This window comes from Neovison vison, chromosome 1 (assembly GCF_020171115.1).
Source record: "Neovison vison isolate M4711 chromosome 1, ASM_NN_V1, whole genome shotgun sequence".
NCBI classification, from domain to species: Eukaryota; Metazoa; Chordata; class Mammalia; order Carnivora; family Mustelidae; genus Neogale; species Neogale vison.
Window position 1 is genome coordinate 55,841,921 of NC_058091.1, and position 24,810 is coordinate 55,866,730.

Here is a 24,810-nt window from a genome sequence, read left to right on the forward strand (position 1 = left end):
GGGAACTGAATATTAACAAGCAAAATAATAAAATTGGACCCTTATTTTATACTACTCACAAAAATTAACTTGAAAAGGATTAAAGACTTAAATATAAGACCTGAAACTGTAAAATTCCTAAAAGAAAATGGGGTAAAGCTGATCGATACTGGTTTCAGTAATTTTTTTTTTTTTGTATATGACACCAAAACAACAAGAAACAAAAGCAAAAATTAACAAATGGGACTATATCAAACTTAAAAGTTTCTGCATAGCAAAGGAAGCCATCAATAAGATTAAAAGGCAACCTAGGGAAGAAAATACTTGCAAGGCATTCTCTGATAAAGAGTTAACATCCAAAATACATAAGGAGCTCCTAGCTCTCTTAACAACAACAGGAGCAGCAGCAGCAGCAGCAAAACCAAATAATATAAAGAAATAGACAAAGGACCTGAACAGGTCTGACCTTTTTCCAGAGAGGACGTGCAAACTAGCAAGTATATGAAAAGGTGCTCAATGTCCTTAATCATCCGGGAACCACAAGTCAAAACCACAATGCGCTATCACCTCGCACCTGTCGGAACAGCTCTTACCAAAGAGAGAAGAGGTAACGCATGCCGGTGAGAATGTGGAGAAAAGGTAACTCCTGTGAGAATGGAAACTGGTGCGGCCACTACAAAAAACAATATGGTGGCTCCTCAAAAGATGCAAAGAGCACTGACCTATGACCCATAATAACTCAATTTCTTCAGAGTCTGTGTCTATCCAAATTCCTGGTTCATCTTGATCAATTTTGTTTGTCCTTTTTATCCATGCTTCCAAACGTACTAGCATAAACGCATTTGATCTTATTTCTTTTAAAATCTTGATTGTGTCTCTGTGTTCTTTATGTTATTTCAAATGTTGTTTACCTTTGCCTTGTCTGTTTTCTTGAGCAATCTTGCCAGAGGTTTGTCCATTTTATTCATCTTTTCAAAGAGCCGGTTTGGTTTTGCTAATAGTCCTGCTGTATGTTGTATTACATTTCCTTTGGCTTTACTTTTCTTCTTCGTTTCTTCCCTCTACTTCTTTGTGTTTCTTCTGTTCTTTTTATATAATTTAGGGTTGAATGCCTGGGTTATCTATTTTCAGACTTTCTTATTTTCTACTCTCCGGACATAGTTCCAATTTTACATTTATTTCTGTTGTTATTTGATTGATGACTTTCTCTCCTTTAAGACTACATGCTCCTTTCCTTTGGAGACTATTTTAACTTTTTGCTGTAGGGTCATATCTAACATTTAACACAGTGCCTGACTCGTAATAGTGGCTCGATGCATTTGTGCTGAATGGATGAATGTTTGGTAGCATTTGTAAAATGCGACACACTATACACATTAAGGTCCTAATATATTTACCTGATCTCAAGATAGTATAGTAGCTTGGAGCATGTTAGAATATCAGTGCAGCCATCTAAGGAAAGGGATAGAACCAATGTTTTTGAGAGAGATTTTCATTTATAACCCTGGGGAAATAACAATGTCTTCAGGCAAATTCTTTCTAAACTGCTGAGTGTTACAGAAACAGAAAAGTCCATCATGGAAAGTGTTCACGAAGACTATCTGCTTTCTGCTTCAATGAACTCTATGTCAAGCAGTCCTTACTCAGTGGGATTATGATCCAGTTTCCATTTTTTACCATGGTAACAAGAAATTATTGTAATTTCTGTTAGAACACCAATATTTGGAGTCTGTTAATCCTAAAATAAAATGGTGACAGTGTTCCTAACTACAGGTGTGACTTCAGATCAGTGACTCTTCCTTGGAGTTTCAGTTCCTTTATCTGGGTAATGGGGAGAACAGTTCCTCTTTCCCACAGTGTAGGGTGAGGATTAAATAAGATAATGAACGGAAAGTGCTTAGTATGGTGTTTGGCACATGGCAGGTACTCAGTAAATACTATGATTGATGTTGCTGTTACCTGCCTGAGCTTTTCATGGAAGGGACTGTCTTACACATCTTATACCTGAAGCCGAGCACATGTAACGGCAATGGCTAGCCCAGGCATGGTTGCAGAACTGAACTGAGTTCCTCATGATGCTGATGGTGGTGGGGGATAAGCAAACAAAAAGGAGCTACGGAAGAAAGGAATTCAGCCTTTGTAATTACTCAGCCCTGTGCTTTGAATTTAGATTTTAAAAATGTAATGGTAAAAGAATCTTTCTAAATGTCTCCTACACAGGGAGGTGGATTTAATCATTTGAACTGAGGCACTGGCAAAAAATATTCTAGGGAAATAAGGGGGGGCAGGTGCAATAAAAAGTGATCTTTACTATTGTTATGTTAAAAATGGACACATTCCCTGGGAAAACTTCTCACCTAAAATTGCTTTCATATGTGCAACTCCTTGAAACCTTTTTATAATTTCTGTAATCTGACAACAATTTAAATCATACTATTATGAATTAATTCCAAACAGATATTGCATAACATTACTTGACTTCTGGAATGACACAAGGCATGGAATAATAAGCTGTGTTACAGTGAGACTCTCTTCTTCCTGGATCTTTGGATCTGTTATATCAGAAGGTCAGTAGCAATGTTATCTCTATGGAGAATTTCATTTAAAAAAATTAATATATTTGAAAAATGACTTTTGATAATGACACAAAACTTGAATATAAAAATCTATTTATTATAGCTAGTAAAAAACATTTCTTTGCATCAGTTATTATTGTAATTTAGGCTGACTAATGCCAGCTATTTTGCTACTGTGCTGAAGTCCTCTTTTTTGAGCCTACAATGAACCTGTAATACTTATGGAAAGAGTTACCATAGCAACCTATATTGATGTCACAAGCTCAGGCTTCTGACTTCATTGCATAATGCAGTAGCAACTGGATTTGCAGCAGAAACACCCTGCTAAAGAACAAGTATCTTGGTTCACAGCAAAGAGGACAAAGGAAAACAGCAAGTTATAGGGAGTTGAATGCTGGATTGTGAGTCAGATTGTCTGAGTTCTTATTTTAACCCTGCTTCTCACTTGTTGCCTTGTTTTGAGTAATTGTGTTTACATGTGTGCACTGAGGTTTGAAGCAAGAAATCTCCTCTCTGTGGGGCAGACATAGAAGAGGGAACTCAGTATTTAATATTTTAGCATTTGGTGGACATCTTAATAAAGCAAAAACACCCTAAAAATAACTTGGAAAGAAAGGAATTACTAATGCCTTGTAGTAGGTAACTAGCTAGCTCACAAAGATAAAGAGGACACTTGAAAATTTTAAAAAGCATATAGCTAGGGATTTTTATTTTCATTTTTTGAAATAGTAATGGGTAACGAATATGATTGATGTCCTAATCTTAATTTTAATAAGAATGTGAACTCTTACATAAATATGTCATATTATATAGCTATATCTATTTAAAGATGTTTTTATATGTTTCAGAGTGGGAAAGTAAAAGATTGATCTGTATCTATTAATGGGTATGATGCTTCTCATGTTTATACTGTATATGTTAAACCATAAATGTTTATTTTAACATGCAAATGCTTATCCTAATTAGAAAACAACTAAATAAGTGAAATGGCTTTGCTAATTTAAAATAAAATAAGAAAATTTTAATGATATCCTTTTTTAGACAGACTAAATCTTTCCATTGGAGCCTGTAACCTGTTCATTATGTCAATTTGTCTAGATTTTTATTATACAATAAATTTCAGAGTTGAATTTATTTTGGAATTTGAAAAGGCATTTAAACTAATAAACTTCCTCACCAGAAACTAAGGTGATAACATGTAGCTTTTAATTTTATCTAAGGTAACAAGCTAGAACATTTTGATAGAACTATGGCCCTTCCCACCCCCTCTATCCATATGTTTCAAAATCATTCCAAAATATCAGAAAGATATTTAACACACCACAAAACTTCATTAGCTAAATTCCATGTTAAATAACTCTCAGAAAGACATAAATAGTTTCTCAAGTCTTGGAAAAATTTTAAGTTACTGTTGAAAAATGTAGAGCAAAGTAGAACTCGGGGCCATGTTTTTGATAAGTACTTAATTCCATTTGAACTCCACATCATATCACAGCACAAGACATTTGTATGAGTCCCAAAATCTTGCAAAATCTTTTAAAAACTAGAGTTTACTATATAGTGTTTTATAGATATATAAGAGTAAAAATTAGTTCTTTCATTATAGGCATTCTGTTTATCAAACTGCTTTTTGTACTGGGAAAAAGACTTTCAGTGTGTTTGTGTTAATTTAATTCAAACACATTTTTATTGACTTTATTACCATGAGAAGGTCCTGAATATGCATACTAAAATTTTGTAAAAAAAAAAAAGTCACTCTCCACTTTTTTTTTTTTCCATCTTAAACAAAGAGAGGAAGCCATGATGGTTGGTTCCCTTTTGAATTCTACTTTGTTCCTTGCTCTATATTCCACCATTTTTTTAAGTACAACTCCTCTAAATAGCAGGGACTAAACATACACTGAGAAGTCACATCAAAAAATCAACCTATGGAAGGAGATTTAGTTTTTTGTTTTGTTTTATTTTGTAATCAAACTGTGGTCCAGTAGACTTAAATGACTTGCCCGAAGTTAGCTGGTGGAAGAATATGTATCTCAACCAACTGCTAGTTCTGCCACATCAGATTGTCCTGATTCTGCTTGGTGGCTTGAATCTAATCGTCTCCCTGTTACATGGTCTGATACACAGTTCTTTTCTTCTTAATGTATTTTTTCTTAGTTTTCTTGGTTTTATTTTTTTTTTCCCTTGGAAAATCTCACTAGAGATTATTGACAAATTTTATTAGTCTTTTCAAAGAGCCAACTTTGGCTTTATTTATTGATATCATATATCTTTTACTGTGTAACAAACTATCCTTAATACAGACTGGTTTAAAACAAACACCATTTCATTATTTCATGATTTTGTGGGTCAAGAACTCAGGTAGAGTTTGCCTGGGTTGTTGTTCTGCTTCTTGAGGTCTTGACTGGGTATATGTGGTGGTATTCTGTTGGTTGTTGGTGTGGTCTGGAGAGTCTAAGACTGCTTCACTCAGGGGGTGCCTCGGGTAAGGATCTGCCTTTGGCTCAAGTCATGATCCCAGGTTCCTGGAATCCAGTCCTGCATGCATGCCAGGCTCTCTGCTCAGCGGGGAGCCTCCTTTTTCCTCTCTTTCTGTTTGCTGCTCCTCCTGGTTGTGCTCTCACTCTCTCTTTCTCTGTGTCAAATAAATAAATAAAATCTTAAAAAAAAAAAAAGATTGCTTCACTCAGGTGCCTGATGCCTTGGCAAGGAAACTGAGGAAGCTAAGCTCAGATGGGTTTTTCCCTCCACCCATGCAGCACAGGGCCTTGCCACATGGCCTCTCCAACAGAGTATGAAGCCTTCTTACATTGGTTCAGAACTCTGAAAATGTACACAGAAACGGACAGTAGAAATTACAAGTTTTCTTACAGTCTAGACCTAGAACAGGCAAAACATCACTTCTGCCATATGATTAGAGCAGTCATAGAACAAAGATTCAAGGGGTGGGGGAAATAGATCCCTCCAATCACAGGAATGAGTGTCAAAGAATTGGAGCTATCTTTATTCCCTTGCATTGATCCCATGTTGTACTTTGGTCTTTTATTTCAATAATCTATCTTTATTTTTAAAGATTTATATATATGTATATATATATATATGTAGAGAGAGAGAGAGTGTGAGCATGCACCGGGAGAGGGGAGGAAGGAGATAAAGAGGGAGAATCTCAAGCAGATTCCCTGCTGAGGGTGGAGACCACCATGGGGCTTGATCTCACCACCAAGAGATCATGACCCTGAGATCATGATCTGAGCCCAAATCAAACAACCATGCTTCACCGACGGAGCCACCCAGGCGCTCCTCAGTAATCTATTCTTTTCTTTGTTTCTTCCTTCTGTTCTGTTGTTCTTTTTTTTTTTTTTTTTAAGATTTTATTTATTTATTTGACAGACAGTAGGCAGATAGGCAGGCAGAGAGAGAGGAGGAAACAGGCTCCCCGCTGAGCAGAGAGCCCGATGTGGGGCTCGATCCCTGGACCCTGAGATTATGACCTGAGATGAAGGCAGAGGCCCTAACCCACTCAGCCACCCAGGCACCCCTGTTCTGTTGTTCTTGTTGTTGTTGTTTGTTTATATTGATTGTTTCCCCCCGACCAAATTCTTACGTTGAATATTCAAATCATTAATTTCCAATATTTCTTCTACTATAAACATTGAAGGATAAACATTTTTTCCAATTATTGCTTTCATTGCATTTCAAAGTTTTAGCTATATTGATATTTTTCTCTTTGTTCAGTTACAAATATTGTCAGTGTTCCATTATCATTTCTTTTGTGACCTATGAGTTATTTGGAAGTGTGGTTTTAAAATTTCTGTTGTATGGGGTTTTAATAATGTATCTATTTGGAACTTCAAGGACACTTACCAAATGCAATTTGTGATTCTTATATGGATTCTGACTTGAAAAAATTAAAGAAAAATGAGATAACCAGGAAAACTTGAACACTGGATATTTGAGGAAATTTTGTATACTTAAAAAAATATATAATGGTATAATGGTTATTTAAAAGTGTCCCTTATAAATAGAGTTACAAATATTTATGGAGTGAATCTGCTTCAGAAAAATTCAGACGGGAGTAGGTGTATATGTGATAAAAGATTGACTAGGAGTTGAATAATTATTGAAGACCACTGAAGGATAAAAACACATTCCACATACTACTCCATTTATTCTTGTGTGTGAGAGAACTTTTTCATAAGAAAATGTTAAAAGTTTATCTCGAATAATTTCTGATTTAATTGCATTGTAGCTAGATGGCAAGAGTATATAGAGTATATATAGTATATAGTCTTCATATATATATGTATATAGGAATATATAATTCATACATATATATGAACATTATATATATTCTCTTTATATGATATAGTGAATACATTACACACACATATGCACACATAATGAGTTTTGCTTTATGGATTAATGTGTTCAATTTTGGTAAATGTAACTTGTGTACTTGAGAGGAAAATATGGAATTTCTCTATCTATATATATCCATTAAGTCAAGATTGGTAGTCCAACGATTTTTTAATGGATTTTTTTAGATATTTATAGATTTTTTCCTGCTTGAATAATGGATAATCAAGAAACTTGTGTTTATTCTTCATATTATGATGATGATTTGTCAGTTTCTCTCTGTAGTTCTTGAATGTTTTACACTATGTAATTTGAGGTAGGTTCATAATACATAACTAATTGTTAAATCTTATTGGAAAAAACTTGACTCTTTGTGTAGTACCACCACTTCTTCCTGATAATAGCTTTTTTTTTTTTAACCTTAAAGACTATTTTTATAACATTAATATAGCTTTCCCAGCTTTCTTTGGGCTTTTATTTGCTGGGTAGATCTCTGAGTCATGTTCTGCTTTTATATTTTTGATGTGTCTCTCATACAGAGCATATAGTTGAAATTTTGTTTATCCAGCCTTGAGATTTCTGTTTTTAACTGGCAAGTTTGGTCTATATACATAAATATTGTGATCAGTGATGTATATTTACTTATTTCTATGATCTTAGTTTGTGCTTTCTCTTTGTCCATTTTTTTCTATGCTTCTTTCCTTCTTTCTTTCTTAGCCTTAGTATCATGTCATTTAAATTCTCTGGACATACTAATTTCTTCAATCCTCTGTTGGCTGTTATGAATTGTGTTCAGTATATCCCTTCATCTGACCTGTCATGTACCGCGTTTTATAGAAACTGTCAAGTTTTCTATCTTTTAAGGGAAACTTTCCATATATTCTAACATAGATACATGTTTTAGCTTTAAAATTTGTTGGTCATTTCAATAGTTTTAGCATACTGAGTTGTTGAACACATGGTATAAAGTAGTATTCTTTAAACTGGAAGTCCATAAGCTACATTTTAGGAATAAGGCTTGAGGGTGGAATTGTAGTAAAAAAAAAAAAAATAGAGTGAAAAATGAAGTTGAATTTAATGTTGATAGACTGACGAAGAGGGGAGCCACTTAATGTTACCGTTATCAAAAAAGTTAAAGTTATCAAGCTTTTCTCATAGAAGAGAAATTGATATGATGAATGCCACTGGAAAGGATGACAATTATACACTTGATCTTGGCCAAGAGGCCGAGAAGCAATGGGATCACAATGATAAACAATATGAACAGTTAAGAAGAGCCTGAGCTCAGAAGAACCAGGTTAGAAACGGTCTTTCAATTAGTCAGATAGGATGGTAAGGGTCTTACTTAAGATGAAAACTGGGGTCTGGAAATGAACAGTATTCTCTGACTTAAGTATTGGTAGCATGTACGGAGGAGTTGAAGGAGAGAGAAGGAAGCAACATGCCATAAGAATTGTTACTGAATTGAGCAATTAGAACATCATGGCTGCCCTACCACCTTCTGCCTGCCACTCCACCTTCATGTTTTATTCTTCACTTCTGAGTTCCCTAAGAGATGATTTCAACTTGCTCAGCTTCTTGTCATACCAGATTTAGAGTCTTGCTGGCTGGCTTAGTTAGTGCTTGCCTTTGTGTTAGGTGTGCACCCCTGTGAAATCCTCCTCTAAAAAGCAGAGAAGATTATCTGAAGCAGACATGACCGTGTCCACTTGGCAGGGGGCTGTGACGTGGACAGGCGTTATAGCCCAAGACCCCAGAAAACAGAATCCGATATAAGAATTCATGCAAATGTTTTTATTAAGAGGGACAGGGGTGAGTCTAAGAAATTTTGAAATAGGGAGGGAGAAAGGGCTGGTTGGGGGAGTGTGCTGCTGATATAGGCTGCTTTATACTGTAGGGGTGTCCCATGAGAGATCACATCAGCTGCATCTCAGGACCACAGACAATTGAGAAAGACAAAGGATTTATTTATTTTGTTGTTGTTTTTGGCCACTGGTTAAAAGTTTGCTGTCCTGGGACCTCACTCCCCAGAAGTTCCAGACTGCAACTGTGGGCAGTGTCAACAAGAAAGTTCTGGGTTGGTGAGAAACTCATGGTTTGGCCTTAAAGTAATGTACTGTCAAGTTTGTATGAATAAAATAATTTCCAACCCATGCAGAGCTGGTTACTGCAGCAGCAGTTGAAACAAAAGACACATGAGCCCAAGAGATTGTGAACTGTGTATGAGGGGTGGTGTATATAGAAAGCAGCAAAAGACAGCTAGTTGAGAGGGTGAGGAATGGTCCGAGGGGGAAGGAAGCAAAGGTGCTCTCATCAGTTCCAAAGCTCAAAACAGAATAATTCAAATAAAGCCCAGTCAATATTCATTGAGCCTCTACTCTTTGAAAGAAACTGAATTTACTTCCCCAAAATAAGCAAGAAGCTTTACCATCACATGGAGGAAACAGATGTGTATAAATTTGAAATATAAGAAAACATGTGTTAATATCATCACTTATGATAAATGTGCACAAGAGGAGCACGGAGGAGGGAGCCGCAGGGAGCTGTGCCTGCAGGAGGAACAGAGTCTTTGTAGAAGATTAAATGTGGCTTTAATGATTAAAACTAAAATTTTGATAATAATGTGAAGCCAGTTTCCTTACAAAATATTTACAACAATTCTTTAGAGCCCCTGTATCTCTGCCTCTCTATTTATTAAAATGATACCTTTACATTTTATATATTTCATATTGAAAATAGAAATTAAGAATTTAAAAACAATTTATTTCTCCCTTTTCAGGAAGTGAATGGTCATTTTTTTGTTTTCATGTTACAGCACAATGCAGCTGGGTTTATTTTAAAAATGATATACCAGAATCTCTGCATATACCAGTTTCTAAGACTAGAGTCATTGTTAAACATTGCATGTTACCTATACATGAATATTTTCCTTCTCCCTCCATGTCGAGACTGAAGGAGTGAAAAGGGCAAGAGCTGAAGACAAAATAGAGATCTGGAGATAGATTTGAAAGATTAGGTATTCCAGGTTTTCTGGATCAAAATCTGATGCTGTTGCCAGAAGAGAATGTTCTTTTCTCTTTCTTTCCTTTTCCCAAAGAAATGAAATAAAATTGAAGAGATGTTCTAAGTAGGACGGACAGAACCCAGGCAACAACAGAGGTCTGGACAAACAGAAATGGATAGCTGTGACTCTGGGGCTACCTGAAGTGTAACAGTGACTAGATTGTGCATCCTGCCCAAGATTTGTCTTTTTTTTTTTAAAAATTAATTCCAATATAGTTAACCTACAGTGTTCTATCAGTTTCAGGTGTACAATGTAGTGGTTCTATAATTCTATTCCTTATTCAGTGCTCATCATGGTAAGTGTACTCCTAATCCCCTTGGCCTATTTCACCTATTCTCCCCTCTCCCTTCTGGTAACCATGAATTTGTTCCTTGTACTTCAGAATCTGGTTTTTCGTTTGTTTTTTTCCTTTATTTGTTTTGTTTCTTGAGTCGTGCGTATGAGTGAAATCATATGGTATTTATCGTTCTTTGACTTATTATACTTAACATTTCACTCTCTAGATTCATCCATGCTGTTGCAAAAGACAACATTTCATTCTTTTTTTATGGCTGAGCAATATTCTGTTATCTATCTATCTACCCATCATGTATCACATCTTTATCTATTCATCTATTGATGGACACTGGACCGCTTCCATAATTTGGCTATTGTAGATAATGCTGCAATAAACATAGAGGTACATATATATTTTTTTTCAAATCAGTGTTTTTGTATTCTTTGGTAAATACCCAGCAGTGGAACTACTAGATCATATGGTGGTTCTATTTGTACTTTCTTGATGAAACTCTGTACTTTTTCTATAGTGACTGCCCCAGTTTGCATCCCCACCAACAGTATTCAAAGGTTTCTTTTTCTCCACATCCTCACCAACACTCATTGTTTCTTGAGCTTTTATACACTCGAGTTTTTAATTTTAACCAATCTGACAGGTGTGAGGTGATATCTCATTGTGGTTTTGATTTATATTTCCCTGATGATGTGTGATGTTGAGCATCTTTCCATGTGTCTGTTGGCCATCTGGATCTCCAAGGCATTCCTTGGAGGAATGTCTGTGTCTTCTGCCCATTTTTCAATTGAACTTTTTGATGTTATTGAGTTGTGTGTGTGTGTGTGTGTGTGTGTGTGTGTGTATGTATGTGTGTATATATATATATATATATAAGATAACTAGCCCTTTATCAGGTATATCATTTACCAACATCACTTCTCAATCCATAAGTTGTCTTTTTTGTTTTGATTCCTTTGTTGTGCAGAAGCTTTTTATTTTGATGTAGTCTCAATAGTTAGTTTTTGCTTTTGTTTCTCTTGCCTCAGGAGACATATCTAGAAAAATGTTGCTACAGCTGATGTCAGAGAAATTGCTGCCTGTGTTCTATTCTAGCTTTTTATGGTTTCAGGTCTTACATTTAGGTCCTTAATCCATTTTGAGTTTATTTTTGTGTATGGTGTAAGAAAGTGGACAAGTTTCATTTCTTTTGCATGTCAATGTCCAGTTTTCCAACACTATTTGTTGAAGAATAGTGTTGAAGAGATGTTCTCTTCAAAGAAAGAGAAAAACTGTCTTTTCCCCATTAATGGCTATTTGGGGGCATTCCAAAGACTTGCCTAGAGGAGCAACTCAAAGATTCTGCTGCTCTCCATTCTTGCTCTGTATCCCGATAGCCGGAGCCAGGGACTGAGTTCCTGACACCACACTGACTTTTGGGGACTTGCAGAAACATCTTACCTCCTCTGTCAAAGATTAATTGACCATGAATCATGGGTTTATTTCTGCACTCTCCAGGGTTCTATTGATCTATGTGTCTATTTTTGTGGCAATACCATACTGTTTTGATTATTATAACTTCATAGTATACTTGAAATGTGGGGTTGTGAGGCTTCCAGTTTTGTTCTCCTTTTTCAACATTGCTTTGGCTATTCAGAGTTTTTTTGTGGTCCATACAAACTTTAGGGTTATTTGTTATAGTACTGTGAAAAATACTGTTGGTATTTTGTTAGGGATTGCATTAAAGGGATTCCATGTACTTCATGGACTATGAGTCGTTCAACTCCTTGGTTAAGTTTATCCCTAGATATTTTAATAATTTTGGTGCAGTTGTAAATGGGATTATTTTCTTAATTTCTCATTCTGCTACTTCATTATTCGTGTATAAAAATGCAATGAATTTCTGTATATTGATTTTGTTATCCAATAAGATTACTGAATTCATTTATCAATTCTAACATTTTTTGATGGGGTCTTTAGGTTATTTATTTATTTATTTAAAGATTTTATTTATTTATTTGACAGGCAGAGATCAGAAGTAGGCAGAGAGGCTGACAGAGAGGGAGGGAGGAAGAAGCAGACTAACCGCTGAGCAGAGAGCCTGATGTGGGGCTCGATCGATCCCAGGACCCTGAGATTATGACCTGAAGGCAGAGGCTTTAAACCACTGAGCCACCCAGGTGCCCCAGGTTTTTTTTTTTTTTTTTTTTTTAATATAGAGTATCATGTCTTCTGCAAATAGTGAAAGTTTAACTTCTTCCTTTCCAGTTTAGATGTTTTTTATTCATCTTTCTTGTCTTCTGTGGCTGGGACTTCCAGTAATATGTTGAATAAAGGTGGTGAGAGTGGACATCTCTGTCTTGTTCCTGGCCTTGAGAGAAAAGCTCTTAGTTTTTTACCATTGATTATGATGTTAGCTGTGTTTTTTTCATATATGGCCTTTATTACTTTGAGGTATGTTTCCTCTAAATCTGCTTTGTTGAGGATTTTGATCATGAATGGGTACTGTATTTTGTCAAAAGCTTTTTCTGCATCTATTGAAATGATCATATGGTTCGTATCCTTTTTTTTTTTATTTTTGCTGATGTTGTGTATTACGTTGATAGATTTGTGAATATTGAACCACCTTGTATCTCAGGAATAAATCCCACTTGATCATGCTGAATTTTAAAAATTTATTTTAGGATTCAGTTTGCTAATATTCTGTTGACGATTTTTATATCTATGTTCATCGGAGATAATGGCTTGCAGTTCTCTTTTTTAGTGGTGTCTTCACCACTTTTGGTATCAGGGTAATGGTGGCCTCATAGAATGAATTTGGAAGCCTTCCTTCCTCTTTTACTTTTTAGGATAGGTATTAGCTCTTCTTTAAATGTTTGGTAGAATTCATATGTGAAGCCATTTGGTCCTGGACTTTGGTTTGTCGGGTTTTTTGATTACTGATTCAATTTCATTGCTTGTTATCTGTTCAGATTTTTTTATTTCTTCCTGATTTGGTTTTGGGAGGTTATATGTTCCTAGGAATTTAACCATTTCTTCTAGGTTGTCCAACTTGTTGACATACTTATTTTTATAATATTCTCTTATAATCCTTTGTATTTATATGGTATCAGTTATTTCTCTTCTTTCATTTCTGATTTTGTTTGAGTCCTTTTCTCTCTCTCTCTCTCTTTTTTTTTGGTGAATCTTATTAAAGGTTTATCAATTTTGTTCATTTTTTTAAAGAAGCTGTTCCTGGTTTCATTGATCTGTTCTCTCTCTCTTTCTCTCTCTCTATCTCTCTCTATATATATATATATGTTTCTATTTATTTATTTCTACTCTAATCTTTATTTCCTTCCTTCTACTGTTTCTAGTTTTGTTTGTTATTTTTCTAGTTCCCTTAGATGTAAGTTTAAGGCATTTATTTGAGATTTTTTTTTTCCTCTTGAGGTAGGCCTATGCTGCTATAAACTTCCCTCTTAGGACCACTTTTGCTGTATCCCAAAGATTTTAGACCATTGTGCTTTCATTTTCATTTGTCTCCGTGCATTTTTTAAATTTCTTCTTTGATTTCTTGATTGGTCCCATCATTGTTTAATAGCATGTTATTTACCCTCCATATATTTTTGTTCTCTCCAGATTTTTACTTGTGGTGACTAAGCTTTGTCTTAATTCCTAAAATGTGAATGTGTCTCTCTTTTTTTCCTTTGAGCAGTAGAATAACCAGTCCTTATATGTGGCCTGGTTAGTACGGTTTACCATTGAATACAATCTAATTTCCATAACGCAAAACTAAAATGTGGCATAATATCACACTTGCATTTGATTAACACATATTCAATGTATGCAAATGTCATATTGCTTTGCAAAATAAAGACATACTAAAATAAATATATAAGTAGTGTAGGCTATTCCACCAGTTACTGCATTCAGTGCGTGCATGGAGATAGGAATCGACCCTTTCATCTGTTGGTCTCTGTTCCACTTACCTCCTATGGATTATGAGAATCTTGCTAATTGGAATATGAATCTACTATTAGAAATTGTATCTATATCTATGTCTATTCAAATGTTTTTAGAATGACATGGATCTCAAAATTAAGCTAACTGATTCACTTGGGCTCAACTGAAGAATCAGCAATCTGTCCCAATAATGGATGAGAAATGGCATATGCTTAACTTCCTGAGAGACTATTCCAGTGCTAAATCTACCTAAAGGATTTTCATGGGTGTATTTTATATTTCATTTTATATTTTCACTTTTGATTCTGACTTCAGAACCAAGATGTCACTTGTGCAGAGTATAGAGTTTTCAGATATGAGAAAATAGTAAATGTTAGAATGACTTAAGAAGAAAGGGCTTAAGGCAATATTGAGTCAATGTTCTCATAAATTGCCTTAGCCCTACTTTCTCAGCAGTAAGAAAGGTGAGCAGATCTCCAAAGTGGGAAGGTACCATAGATTTTTGAGAACCTCAAACTTTTAAGTGGAGGACTTCTTTCCTTTCCCTTCCAGTTAGTTCCTGATTTCTAGAGATCAGATCTTGCTCAGACTTCACTTTTTTTTTTTTTTTTTGGTTCAGTTGAAGGCATTTGAATGGCAACCATGTTCTAGGCATTGGAGTAAATGCTTTATATAGTTTATTTCATTAAAAAATCATCTCAAGAATTATTATTGCCTATTTACAAATAAGAAAACATGTTGTGAAGTCTAGGTGATTTATTCAGTTATTCAGTGAAGGAGGTGGGGACAAGTAGTAGATAAGTCTAACTGTAAAGCTTGTGTCCTCTTTTCGGTACATAATATTCTCTCCTATAAGCTTCAGACCATCTAGTCTTATTTAGGGTTCTTAGAGTTGACTTGGGTGAACTTTGAAGGACTTTGTGAGTTCATTTCCTTTTACACTTTTATGAGAAGTCTTTCCCGATAGCCTGTGAATGATAAGGATGAACCACTTCCTATACCATGGCCCAAGGTGACGTTAAGTGGTTGTATCAGAAAGGAGGCTATGCCCTGCCATGGTGGCTCAGCCACACTTTCCTTGATATCTGTTTGGACTTCTTCAAAATCTTTTGTCTTATGATTTTGGTAGCATTTGGGTAAAGCCTATTGAAAGTGAATGGTTTAGTTTTCTTGATGGAAAGTTTAATTTAGCTCTCCAGCATGTTGCTTTTAGCTTGTTTGTAGATATAATCGTTTACTTAATGAGGATGCATCCTCCCTTTCAGAGTACAGACTTTAAAATGAATTTCCATAGATTTACATAAATTCCCTGGGGACCACTATAATGTGAGCAAAGAAAGAATTGCCCAGCTGTGTGCTGATTTAATGGAATTATGAAGCTTTAGGGTGTGGGCTCTGAAAAAGATATCTAGGGGAAATAGTCACTCAAATTGTTGGAGAAATAAACCGTTAAATGAATTTGCTCTCACTCAGATTGAAGATGATTTTAGAAGCCAGCAGCAGCCAAGATTTTAAAAAGCTCATTTTAGGAAAAGCTTGTAAACATGCTGTACATTTCAGAAATCACCTGTTATTTCTGAGAATGATTGTTAATATTATATTACAACAGATTTTGGATAGAGGTTTTTTATTTAAAAATTTTTTAAAATGGGGAGAATTAACAAATGCCCTATACCTCATGCTGTCAACACAAAGCCAATAGCGTCTTTAGATATACTTGCTTTTAATTTAAATATGGATCCCCAACATCATCTGATCCAGAGTTAACTAATGGTGGCCTGTATGTCCTTCATACCTCAACCCCTTCCTCATGTAAAAGACTTAAGAAGGTATATCAGCTTTGGGGGCTCAGAGATTTTACCATCTATTTAACTTCCTTTGAATCTATCTTTAGATGGTGATATCCCAGTTACATTGTACCCTGTGATTGGTTCTGTAGGTTGGTTAGCAATAACAAAAATGGGAAGACTTCATGATTCTCCTGACCTTGGAATATAGCCATATAAAGTAAGTCCTTTTCATGAAAATACCTCAGCATTATCTATATGTTCAAGATAATACCCAAATGTCTACAAATATATATGGAAAAACAGCCACGGAAATCGAGTCAATAAGGTTCACCTTTGTATATGAAGAAGTCAATCAGTTAAGAAGTATTTAGTAATATATAGAGGAGGCTCTAAGATGGATGGAGAAAATAAAAAACATATATTTGTCCATGGCTTTGGGCTTTTTAGCATCTATACAAAGAAGCAATAATAATAGCTAGCATACTCTGTGCACTTATTATCTGCCAGAGTTTTTTGTCTTTTTATCATCTGGCATGAACCTCACAACAACCTATGACTTAGGCACTCTGCCTATTCCATTTTACAGTTGAGAAAACAGAAAGTTAAATTACTTGCCCCAAGGCTAAGGTGGGGTAGCTTGGGTGGCAAATATGGAACTTTTTTTTTTTTTTTTTTTTTTTTTTGCAAATATGGAACTTTGGCTCCAGAAGTTAGGCTCCTTTTTTTCAAATTCTTAGATATGTTTTATTTTGGTAAAGTATAAATATACCACATAGGTGTTCAAATATCTGAGTCCCTGCTTTTGATTCTTTTATATATATATTATTTTATATATATATATATATATATAAATATATATATATATATATATATATATATATATATACCAGAAGTACAATTGCTACAACTTATGATAATTCCAAATGGGTTTCTTTCTTTTTTTTTTGAGATGTTGTATACTGTTTTCCATAGTGGCTGCACCATTTTAAAATTCCATGGGCAATGTACAAGGTTTGCAATTTTTCTACCTTCCTGTCAACATTTTTTTTCCTATGAGCCTCCCTAATGATTTCTATGAGCCACCATAATGGTATCTCACTTTGCTTTTGATTTGCATCTCCCTAATGATTAGTGATGTTGAGCATCTCTTCATGTGATTTATAAATCCTCTTTGGAAAAATGTCTATTTCAATCCTTTGTTCATTTTCAAATAGGTTTGTTTTGTTTTGTTTTTTTTTGAGTTGTAGACATTCTTTACATACTCTGGATTTTAATCCCTCATCAGATAATGGTTTGCAAATATTTTCTCCCATTCCATACATTGCCTTTCATTATCTTCATGGTGTCCTTTACAGTATTGCCTGTGCTCAGACCCTATGCTCTTAACCATGTTACCTTGAAGCGTATAACCAAGGTTGCAACATGCTACGTTGGTACCAACCAAAGTACCAACCATATCTTGGTACCAACCATATTTCATTATGATGAAATAAAGATACGAGGCTGTGTTGTCTGAGAATGCATGAAGGAAGGAGTGAAATATAACACACTATAGATGTGTTTAGTGTATATTTTTTGATGAGTCTGTTTTTGCATAAGAATTAGTTGGGAAAAAAATATTGAATCAACTGTGTAGCATCTTCCTGCTCTTTCCCGTGTATTCCTTGGGCGTTCACAAGAGGAGGGGAGCAATGGGAAAGGGGGTGGGTGCCTGGCTATGAATGGAGTTAGATCTGCCAAACCTTTAGCTATAGATATAGTGCCAGGATGTTTTCTGGCAGAAGTTTTATTTAACCTGAGGTGAAAAGAGGTGAAATGAAACCTCTCTTCAGTCTTATTCACTGCTTGCCACTGGAAACACACTTTTCCTTGGAGCTTAAAAGAGGGAGAAAGGAAAAGAACAACAATCCTTTCTCTTGCCTTTTCTTCTTTGCCTGAGGCACTATTAAACCGTATCCTCCTGGGTATTATTAGGGTGGAGGCAGTGGACAGAGAACTGAGGCCACATTGTGCTCCTTCATCTGAAGAAGATGTTACAAGTGTGACTCAGGTTTCAGTTGTAGCTCTTTGCTTCTAACTGCATACCCTACATTTGACTTCTAGTTTTTGGATTTTGGATGTGTGTAAGATAGTGTAAGATAGTGCTTTCTCCCCGATACTGTTTGTGAATTATTGATTCTATGTCCTCTATTCTGTCAGAGAGAGGTATGGATACTATAGCAATGACAATCTCTAAAGTAAAAATTAAGAAAAGTCGGTCTTCTTCCCATCCAAGTATATACATAAGCCTGAGCTGCTCACATTGGAGTCATATCCTTGCTCTAGGCTTTTTTGTTCAAAGGAATCTTAGAACGGGTTTGTGCAAGTAATGCTGATAGTGTGAGAGCTGTCAGGAAGTTTGCAGGACTCAGAGCCTTTTGTAAGCCTGGGGGGCGGGGGAGGGGGTGCTGCATAGTATGGTAATGACTTCCTCCTCCTGCCGTGGTTTGGTGAAGGGGGTGGGGTGGGTGTGGTGAGAGAAGATTGCAGTGAGATGGGAGAGCAGAGTGAGGGACTTCAAGGCCCTCCTGATTGCGTTCCAGGTGATAATCTCACTTCCAGTGGACAGACTCTGCAGTCCAGATCTCGTGACTTGCTGTAAGCAGCCGGGGCCCAAATCTTCAGACTCCTGTGATTTCATCTCCCCTTCCAGGGTTATCCAGCATGGCTTCAGTCCTCTTACACAGAACGGCCATGGGGTCTCTGCTCTATATCAAAGGCCAAGAAAAAGAGCCATTTTTCAGACAATTTTCATACTATTCATTGTGTATATATTGTGCCATGTGCTGGATGCCTCCATATTTCATTAAATTCTGATAGTAGCCCTGAGATCGATTTTACTATTCCCTTCTGCTCCTGAGGAAACTGAGTCTGTGGATGGGAAGGAAGTGAACTTGCTCAGGGGGACAATGAGCAGAAGGCAAAGCCAAGAATCCGAGCAGGTCTTCCTGATGATACAGGCATCATCCTTCTGCCTCATCTGGGCTGGGACCTCTTCCTGGGCTTCTCTTATTGACCTTCGACCTCCCTTCCTTTTAAACTCTCATTTTAGATTCTAGGAAACACAGCGGGGAAGGGGTGCTTTACATGAAATTTGTTAACTGAAATTAGCAACAATTTTCGCCTCTTGGAAATGAGTGTGGCTGTTCCCTGGCAATGTAGAATGACATCATCAGGCTTGGCACATTGCAAGCAGGAGTCAGTGGTCCTGTTATCCTGATAAATGAATTGAGTTCATCCTCCATTTGCTCTGTCATCTCGTCTGCTAGCACAGTTTCCTAAGGAGACGTCAGAGGCAGTTTTCACACTGCTTATGGAAACCGTTGGCGGAAAGGACTGTTGCACAGGTGGAGATAATGTCATTCAGCTGCAATGAGTGCAATTTGCAAGAGAGAATTGCTTCTCTTCTTGCTGCAGCCAATGGCAGAGCCCAAGAGCCTCATTTCGGGACAGAAACACTTCCGGGCATAATTTTTTTCTTTCTGCAGCTCAGTTGTTGGCTTATTCTTACTTGTTTTTGTCAGCATAATGCTTTTTTGTTGTGGTGTCAGTTTCATGACATGATTACTCTCCTGCCAAGTCCAGTAATCAAAGTGAATTAAAAGCATTATTTATTGATTTTTAGAAAGAATAGGTTTATTGTGCTTTATTTTTTCTTAAATGAGCTAATTGGATCCAAAAAACCTATTAGGGTTAACAGTGCCACTAGTAAATATCACTTACCCAATAATTTAGAAAATATTATTTTCTTGAATAGAGCACAAATGTTACAGTTCTAACCATTTTCAGATGATGCTCTAACCACAGCAAGAAAAGATTTAACTTGGCCTTTTGAAAACCACAGCAGAGGCTCTTGGAAGCTTCTCTGGTATCGGTTTTGCTTGAAAAAACTACAATTAGGTAGAATGTGTTCCACTTAGTAGCTGTTGTCACAATCGATTATTGGATATAAAAAGGATGACCATAGACCTTTCTCAGAGCGTCAGCACCAGGAGTTGTGACCGAGAGCATGGTCTTATGCTCTATTTCTTAAGCTAGTGCTTAAGGGTTGGGGGAGAGCTAATCATCTCCATTATCGTCACCACTCCCACAATAATAATAGCAAATATATAGCAACTCCTATGGTAGGCACCATTCTGAGCCATTTGCATGTAATAATTCATTTGAACCTCAGGGTAGCTCAGTAAAGTGGGAACTATTATCACCCCCATTTTACAAATGAGGATCCTGAAGTACAGAGGGGTTCAGTAACTTGCTCAAGATTACACAGCTGATAAGTGGGAGAACTAGTATACATACCCACATAGGTTGACTCTGGAGTTTGTCCTCTTAACTACTGCCTTCTATGGCAATTTTTACTGAGGTCTTGCTATATGTCATGCATTATGCTAGGCACTGACACTGGAGAGAGAAAAATTTACCAAGGGATTTACAATCTAGCACACAGATACAAATATTTTTTTTTCTCCCTTTTAGAGGTCATTTAAAAAATCTAATTGCAGTCTAGTTAATAAGTAATTTTAGTTTCAGGTGTACAATATACTGATTTGACAATTCCATACATTGCTCAGTTCTCATCATGATAAGTGTTCTCTCAATCCCCTTCCCCTCTTTCACCCATCCCCCCACCCTCCTCCCCTCTGGTAACTGCCAGTTAGTTCTCTATACTTTAGAGTCTGTGTTTCGGTTGGTCTCTTTTTTCAATTGTTCATTTACTTTGTTTCTTAAATTCCACATATGAATAAAATTGTAAGGAATTTGTCTTTCTTTGGCTGACTTATTTCATTGAGCATTATACTCTCTACATCCACCCATGCTGTTGCAAGTGGCAAGATTTCATTCTTCTTTATGGCTGAACAATATTCCAACTTATGTATCTATCACTTTATACATTTATTTGTCCATGGACAGTTGGATTGCTTCCATAATTTGGCTACTATAAATAATACTGGAATAAACACAGGGGGACATTTATCTTTTCAATTTAGTGTTTTGTATTCTTTGGGTAAATAGTAGTAGAAATGCTGGATCATATGGTAATTCTATTTTTACATTTTCTGAGGAACCTCTATACTGTTTTCCACAGTGGCTGCCCATTTGCATTCTTACCAACAAAGCACAGGGGTTTCTCTTTCCTCATACCCTTGCCAACACTTCTTGTTTCTTGTGTTTGTGATTTTAGCCATTCTGAGAGGTGTGAGGTGATACCTCATTATGGTCCTGATTTGCATTTCCCTGAGGATGAGTGATGTTGAGCATCTTCCATATGTCTGTTGGCCATCTGGATGTCTTCTTTGGAGAAATGTAGTTTATGTCTTTTACCCATTTTTTAATTGTATTACATGTGGCTTTTGGTGTTGAGTTGTATAAGTTCTTTACATTAGATAATAACATTTAGAAGTCACTTTTAATGTTTCAGATGGCCAGGAAACATTTTCCCAATTGCCAGTGATTTGTGTAGCCATTAACGAAGAAGCACTACTCTTCAGGATGACACATCATGCCCTTAGATTTAGAATAAAGTATTAACAACAACTGCACCAATGGCCATTTATTGAGTGCTTCTGTAAAGTGGGCACTGTGCTGTTTATTCACATAGAGACTCACAGAACACTCAAAACTGTATGAACTAGGTCTGATTTGAATGGATCACCACCCTCAGACTCAGCTCTGCATTTCTACTTTTGGGGACAGTCCTGTGCATATTCCTAAGCAGTGTTTTTGCAGCTTATGCCTAGAGTCACAGGGAAGTGAAGGATATTCCCTTGCTGCTTTCATGGTGTTCACGCTAAGACACCTCTTCTCACATATAACCCAGAAATCACACCCCTAACTCAAACAAGTCTGTTTTTACAGATTTTGTGGGGAAAAGTCAGCTAATTTCCACACTCCCTTGATCCTGTTGTTTTCATTATCACACTTCCCTGTGTTTCCTAGTTTCAATTAGGACTGAAAACAATGCGCCACCATCCCATGAGCATAGCTTCTCAGAGAGCTTTTCTCTCCACAGAGGAGGCAGCCCTTCCTCTCTCCAAGGAGGTCAAGTGCTCATTAGACTTCTTCCCATTTAGTAGATGTGTGGACTCTTAAAAACTGGGCACCTTTTTTGTTATGATGAGCACTGAGTATTATGGGCAAGCGATGAATCATTAAATTCTACTCCTGAAACCAGTAATATATTAGATGCTGAGTAGAATTTAAATAAAATTTTAAAAAACCCACACAAAACTTTAAAAAGAAAACCCAACTGGGCAACTTTAAGGAACTTCTCTAAAATTTGAGGTAAATGTTTAAACTGATCTTCAAAAAACTTTGGTTTACATATTGATGCCCCTGACCCTTTTCCCTGCTTTTTGTTTTGTTTTGTTTTAGCAGCTAGAACTGGGGAATGCTGAATTGGACTACACTGGGCTATAAATATCCATGATTCCTGTTTGAATAGCTTAAAGATTTGATCATAAGACAGTTGCTTCAGATGAGGGTAAAAAGGTCTGATTCAGAAGATCCCCACAGCTACAAGGATCCATCTTCAGCTGTTGTAAAATCTCCGATTTTGACAACATTAGTAACTCACTGAAGAATGTTTCTTTCTGTGTCTGTGTCCATGTGCATACATACACGTGTACAAAGGTAACATGACAGACTGAATCAGGAGAGACTAGGTGATATGGGGCTATTCATAATTTACTTCATACTTCTGTATATTGGAATTTAAGAGGAAAAAGTACACATTTCTTTTAAAACTTTATAAATACTTTTTAAAGAAGGACTCAGAGGAAAAACTTATACTTCCTTTGTTGAGAATAGAGAATATTCTCAGGGGATATTAGCCATTACCTCCCAGAGGCTTAACCTTCACTTGAACAAATGTCTACATTTGCATAACCAGATACTAAAATAATTCACACATTAAAGCAACCATTATTTACCTGCCATGCTACATGACAAAATAGTTGCTGAGTGATTTCATAATTATACATTTTTGGTGCTGTGCCTCTGGCTGCCAAAAGATAGACATGCCAATCTAATGAATATTTTTATATTATTTTTATGTATAAGCAAAGACTAAAAATAGGTGATTTTTAAGAGTTTGTCATTTCATTGTGTTGTGCTTAGTGAAATTATAGCTCGACAATAGAGATTATAAAAACATTTTAAATAGGGCAGTGTTCTATAACAGTATCATGGTGCTTTTATGCAAATTTCCCAAGTATTAGGAGCATTGACAGAATTTGAAAGAAAAAAAAATAGCTTAAAGCCTTTGGAATCTTTAAATCATCTATTTTCACAATTACACAAATGCAAGACCACATATGATTTTGTGATTAAATAAAATCAGTGCTTGTGGGACGCCTGGGTGGCTCAGTTGGTTAAGCAACTGCCTTCGGCTCAGGTCATGATCCCAGCATCCTGGGATTGAGTCCCACATTGGGCTCCTTGCTCCGCAGGGAGCCTACTTCTCCCTCTGCCTCTGCCTGCCACTTTGTCTGCCTGTGCGCTCTCTCTGTCTCTGACAAATAAATAAAATCTTTAAAAAAAAAAAAATCAGTGCTTGCCCATAAGAAGTTCCGGTCTCCCGTGTCAGTGTTGGAGACAGCTGACACTGGGAGCATCTGTTCACCTACCTTTTCTCTTTGGGTAGTTATCCTTTCTGGCTCTAGGATATTTGTGAATCCAAGATCTGTTTCTGGAATGTCTTTGATAACCTCATGTCCACTTAGATGTTTATATCTGATAGCATGTTGTTTTCCTGCCAGAGAATGTTTTTATGTCAAAGGACTAACTGTATAATGACTCAATGGTGAACATCAGGAAACAGGAGACAGTTTGGGAAAAGATCATTTCCCAGTGCCTCAAAAGTAATAAAAGGAAGATGCATTAGAATGTGCTTTTACCTATCTTGTATCATCCCATCAAATATGTTTTGCTTGTCCTATTAGAGAAATAATATGGCTTGGATGGATCTTCTATGTATTATATTCTGGTAATGAAATATTTTGTCATTCCCTTGTTACATTTTATTTCTGCTAATATCATTATCATAATTTCAAAGTTCAGATTTTAGCCTGTGATGGTTTAGCATCGATTTGAATTTAATTAGAAAAGGGTACCTCAAATACTATTTTATCTAAATATCTTAGTATTTTTAAATGCCTAAAAACTTAGAATCACTATAGGGCATCTCTCTGAAACATTACATTGTATGAATAATGATAATAACAAAAATATTTATTGAGGACTTCCAAGGTGTTAGATGCTGTGTTAAGTTCTTCTTATGCATGGTATTTTTTAATGTTTGTAAGAGCCCTATGAGGTAGAAATGAACTCCCCTCTTTACAGAGGAAGATGCTGAGGCTAAGAAAGTCCCTAAAATGTGTCAACATTTGTAGCTGGTGAGAAACAGAATCAGAATTTGAGCCTGGTTCCATTTCATTCCACAGACCCTTACTACTTCTACTCATTATACTCTGGATCTAATTATATGCCATGTCCATCTTTGTTAAATGCCAACTGCATACCAGACACTACCCTTAGATACTTATATACTACCCCCCCACCTCATTTTATCATGTTTAAGTGGCCTGATCAACTTTTCCCTGCTTAGAAATAACAGGTCTCAAATCCAGGTCTTATGACTTCAAGTTGAGTAGTGTTCCTACCATAGAAGGCTAATCTCTCAATCAAGCCCAGTATGACATAAAGTAGAATTTTAGAGGTGGGATCTTTGTTAGCAATTCTCAGAGAAAACCCTTGATCCATATTTTCTTTAAAACAAAGGGAAATAGATAATTT

General features: G+C 36.2%; 1 long non-coding RNA gene across 1 annotated transcript in view; it reads left to right on the forward strand.

The window, feature by feature from the left end:
* The first annotated feature begins 2,860 nt into the window (after nt 1-2,860).
* LOC122905646 overlaps nt 2,861-24,810 on the forward strand; it is a 250,526-nt gene continuing 228,576 nt past the window's right edge. The window contains exon 1 of the long non-coding RNA XR_006384380.1: nt 2,861-2,956. This is a non-coding gene — a long non-coding RNA (uncharacterized LOC122905646). The remainder of the gene's footprint in view (nt 2,957-24,810) is intronic.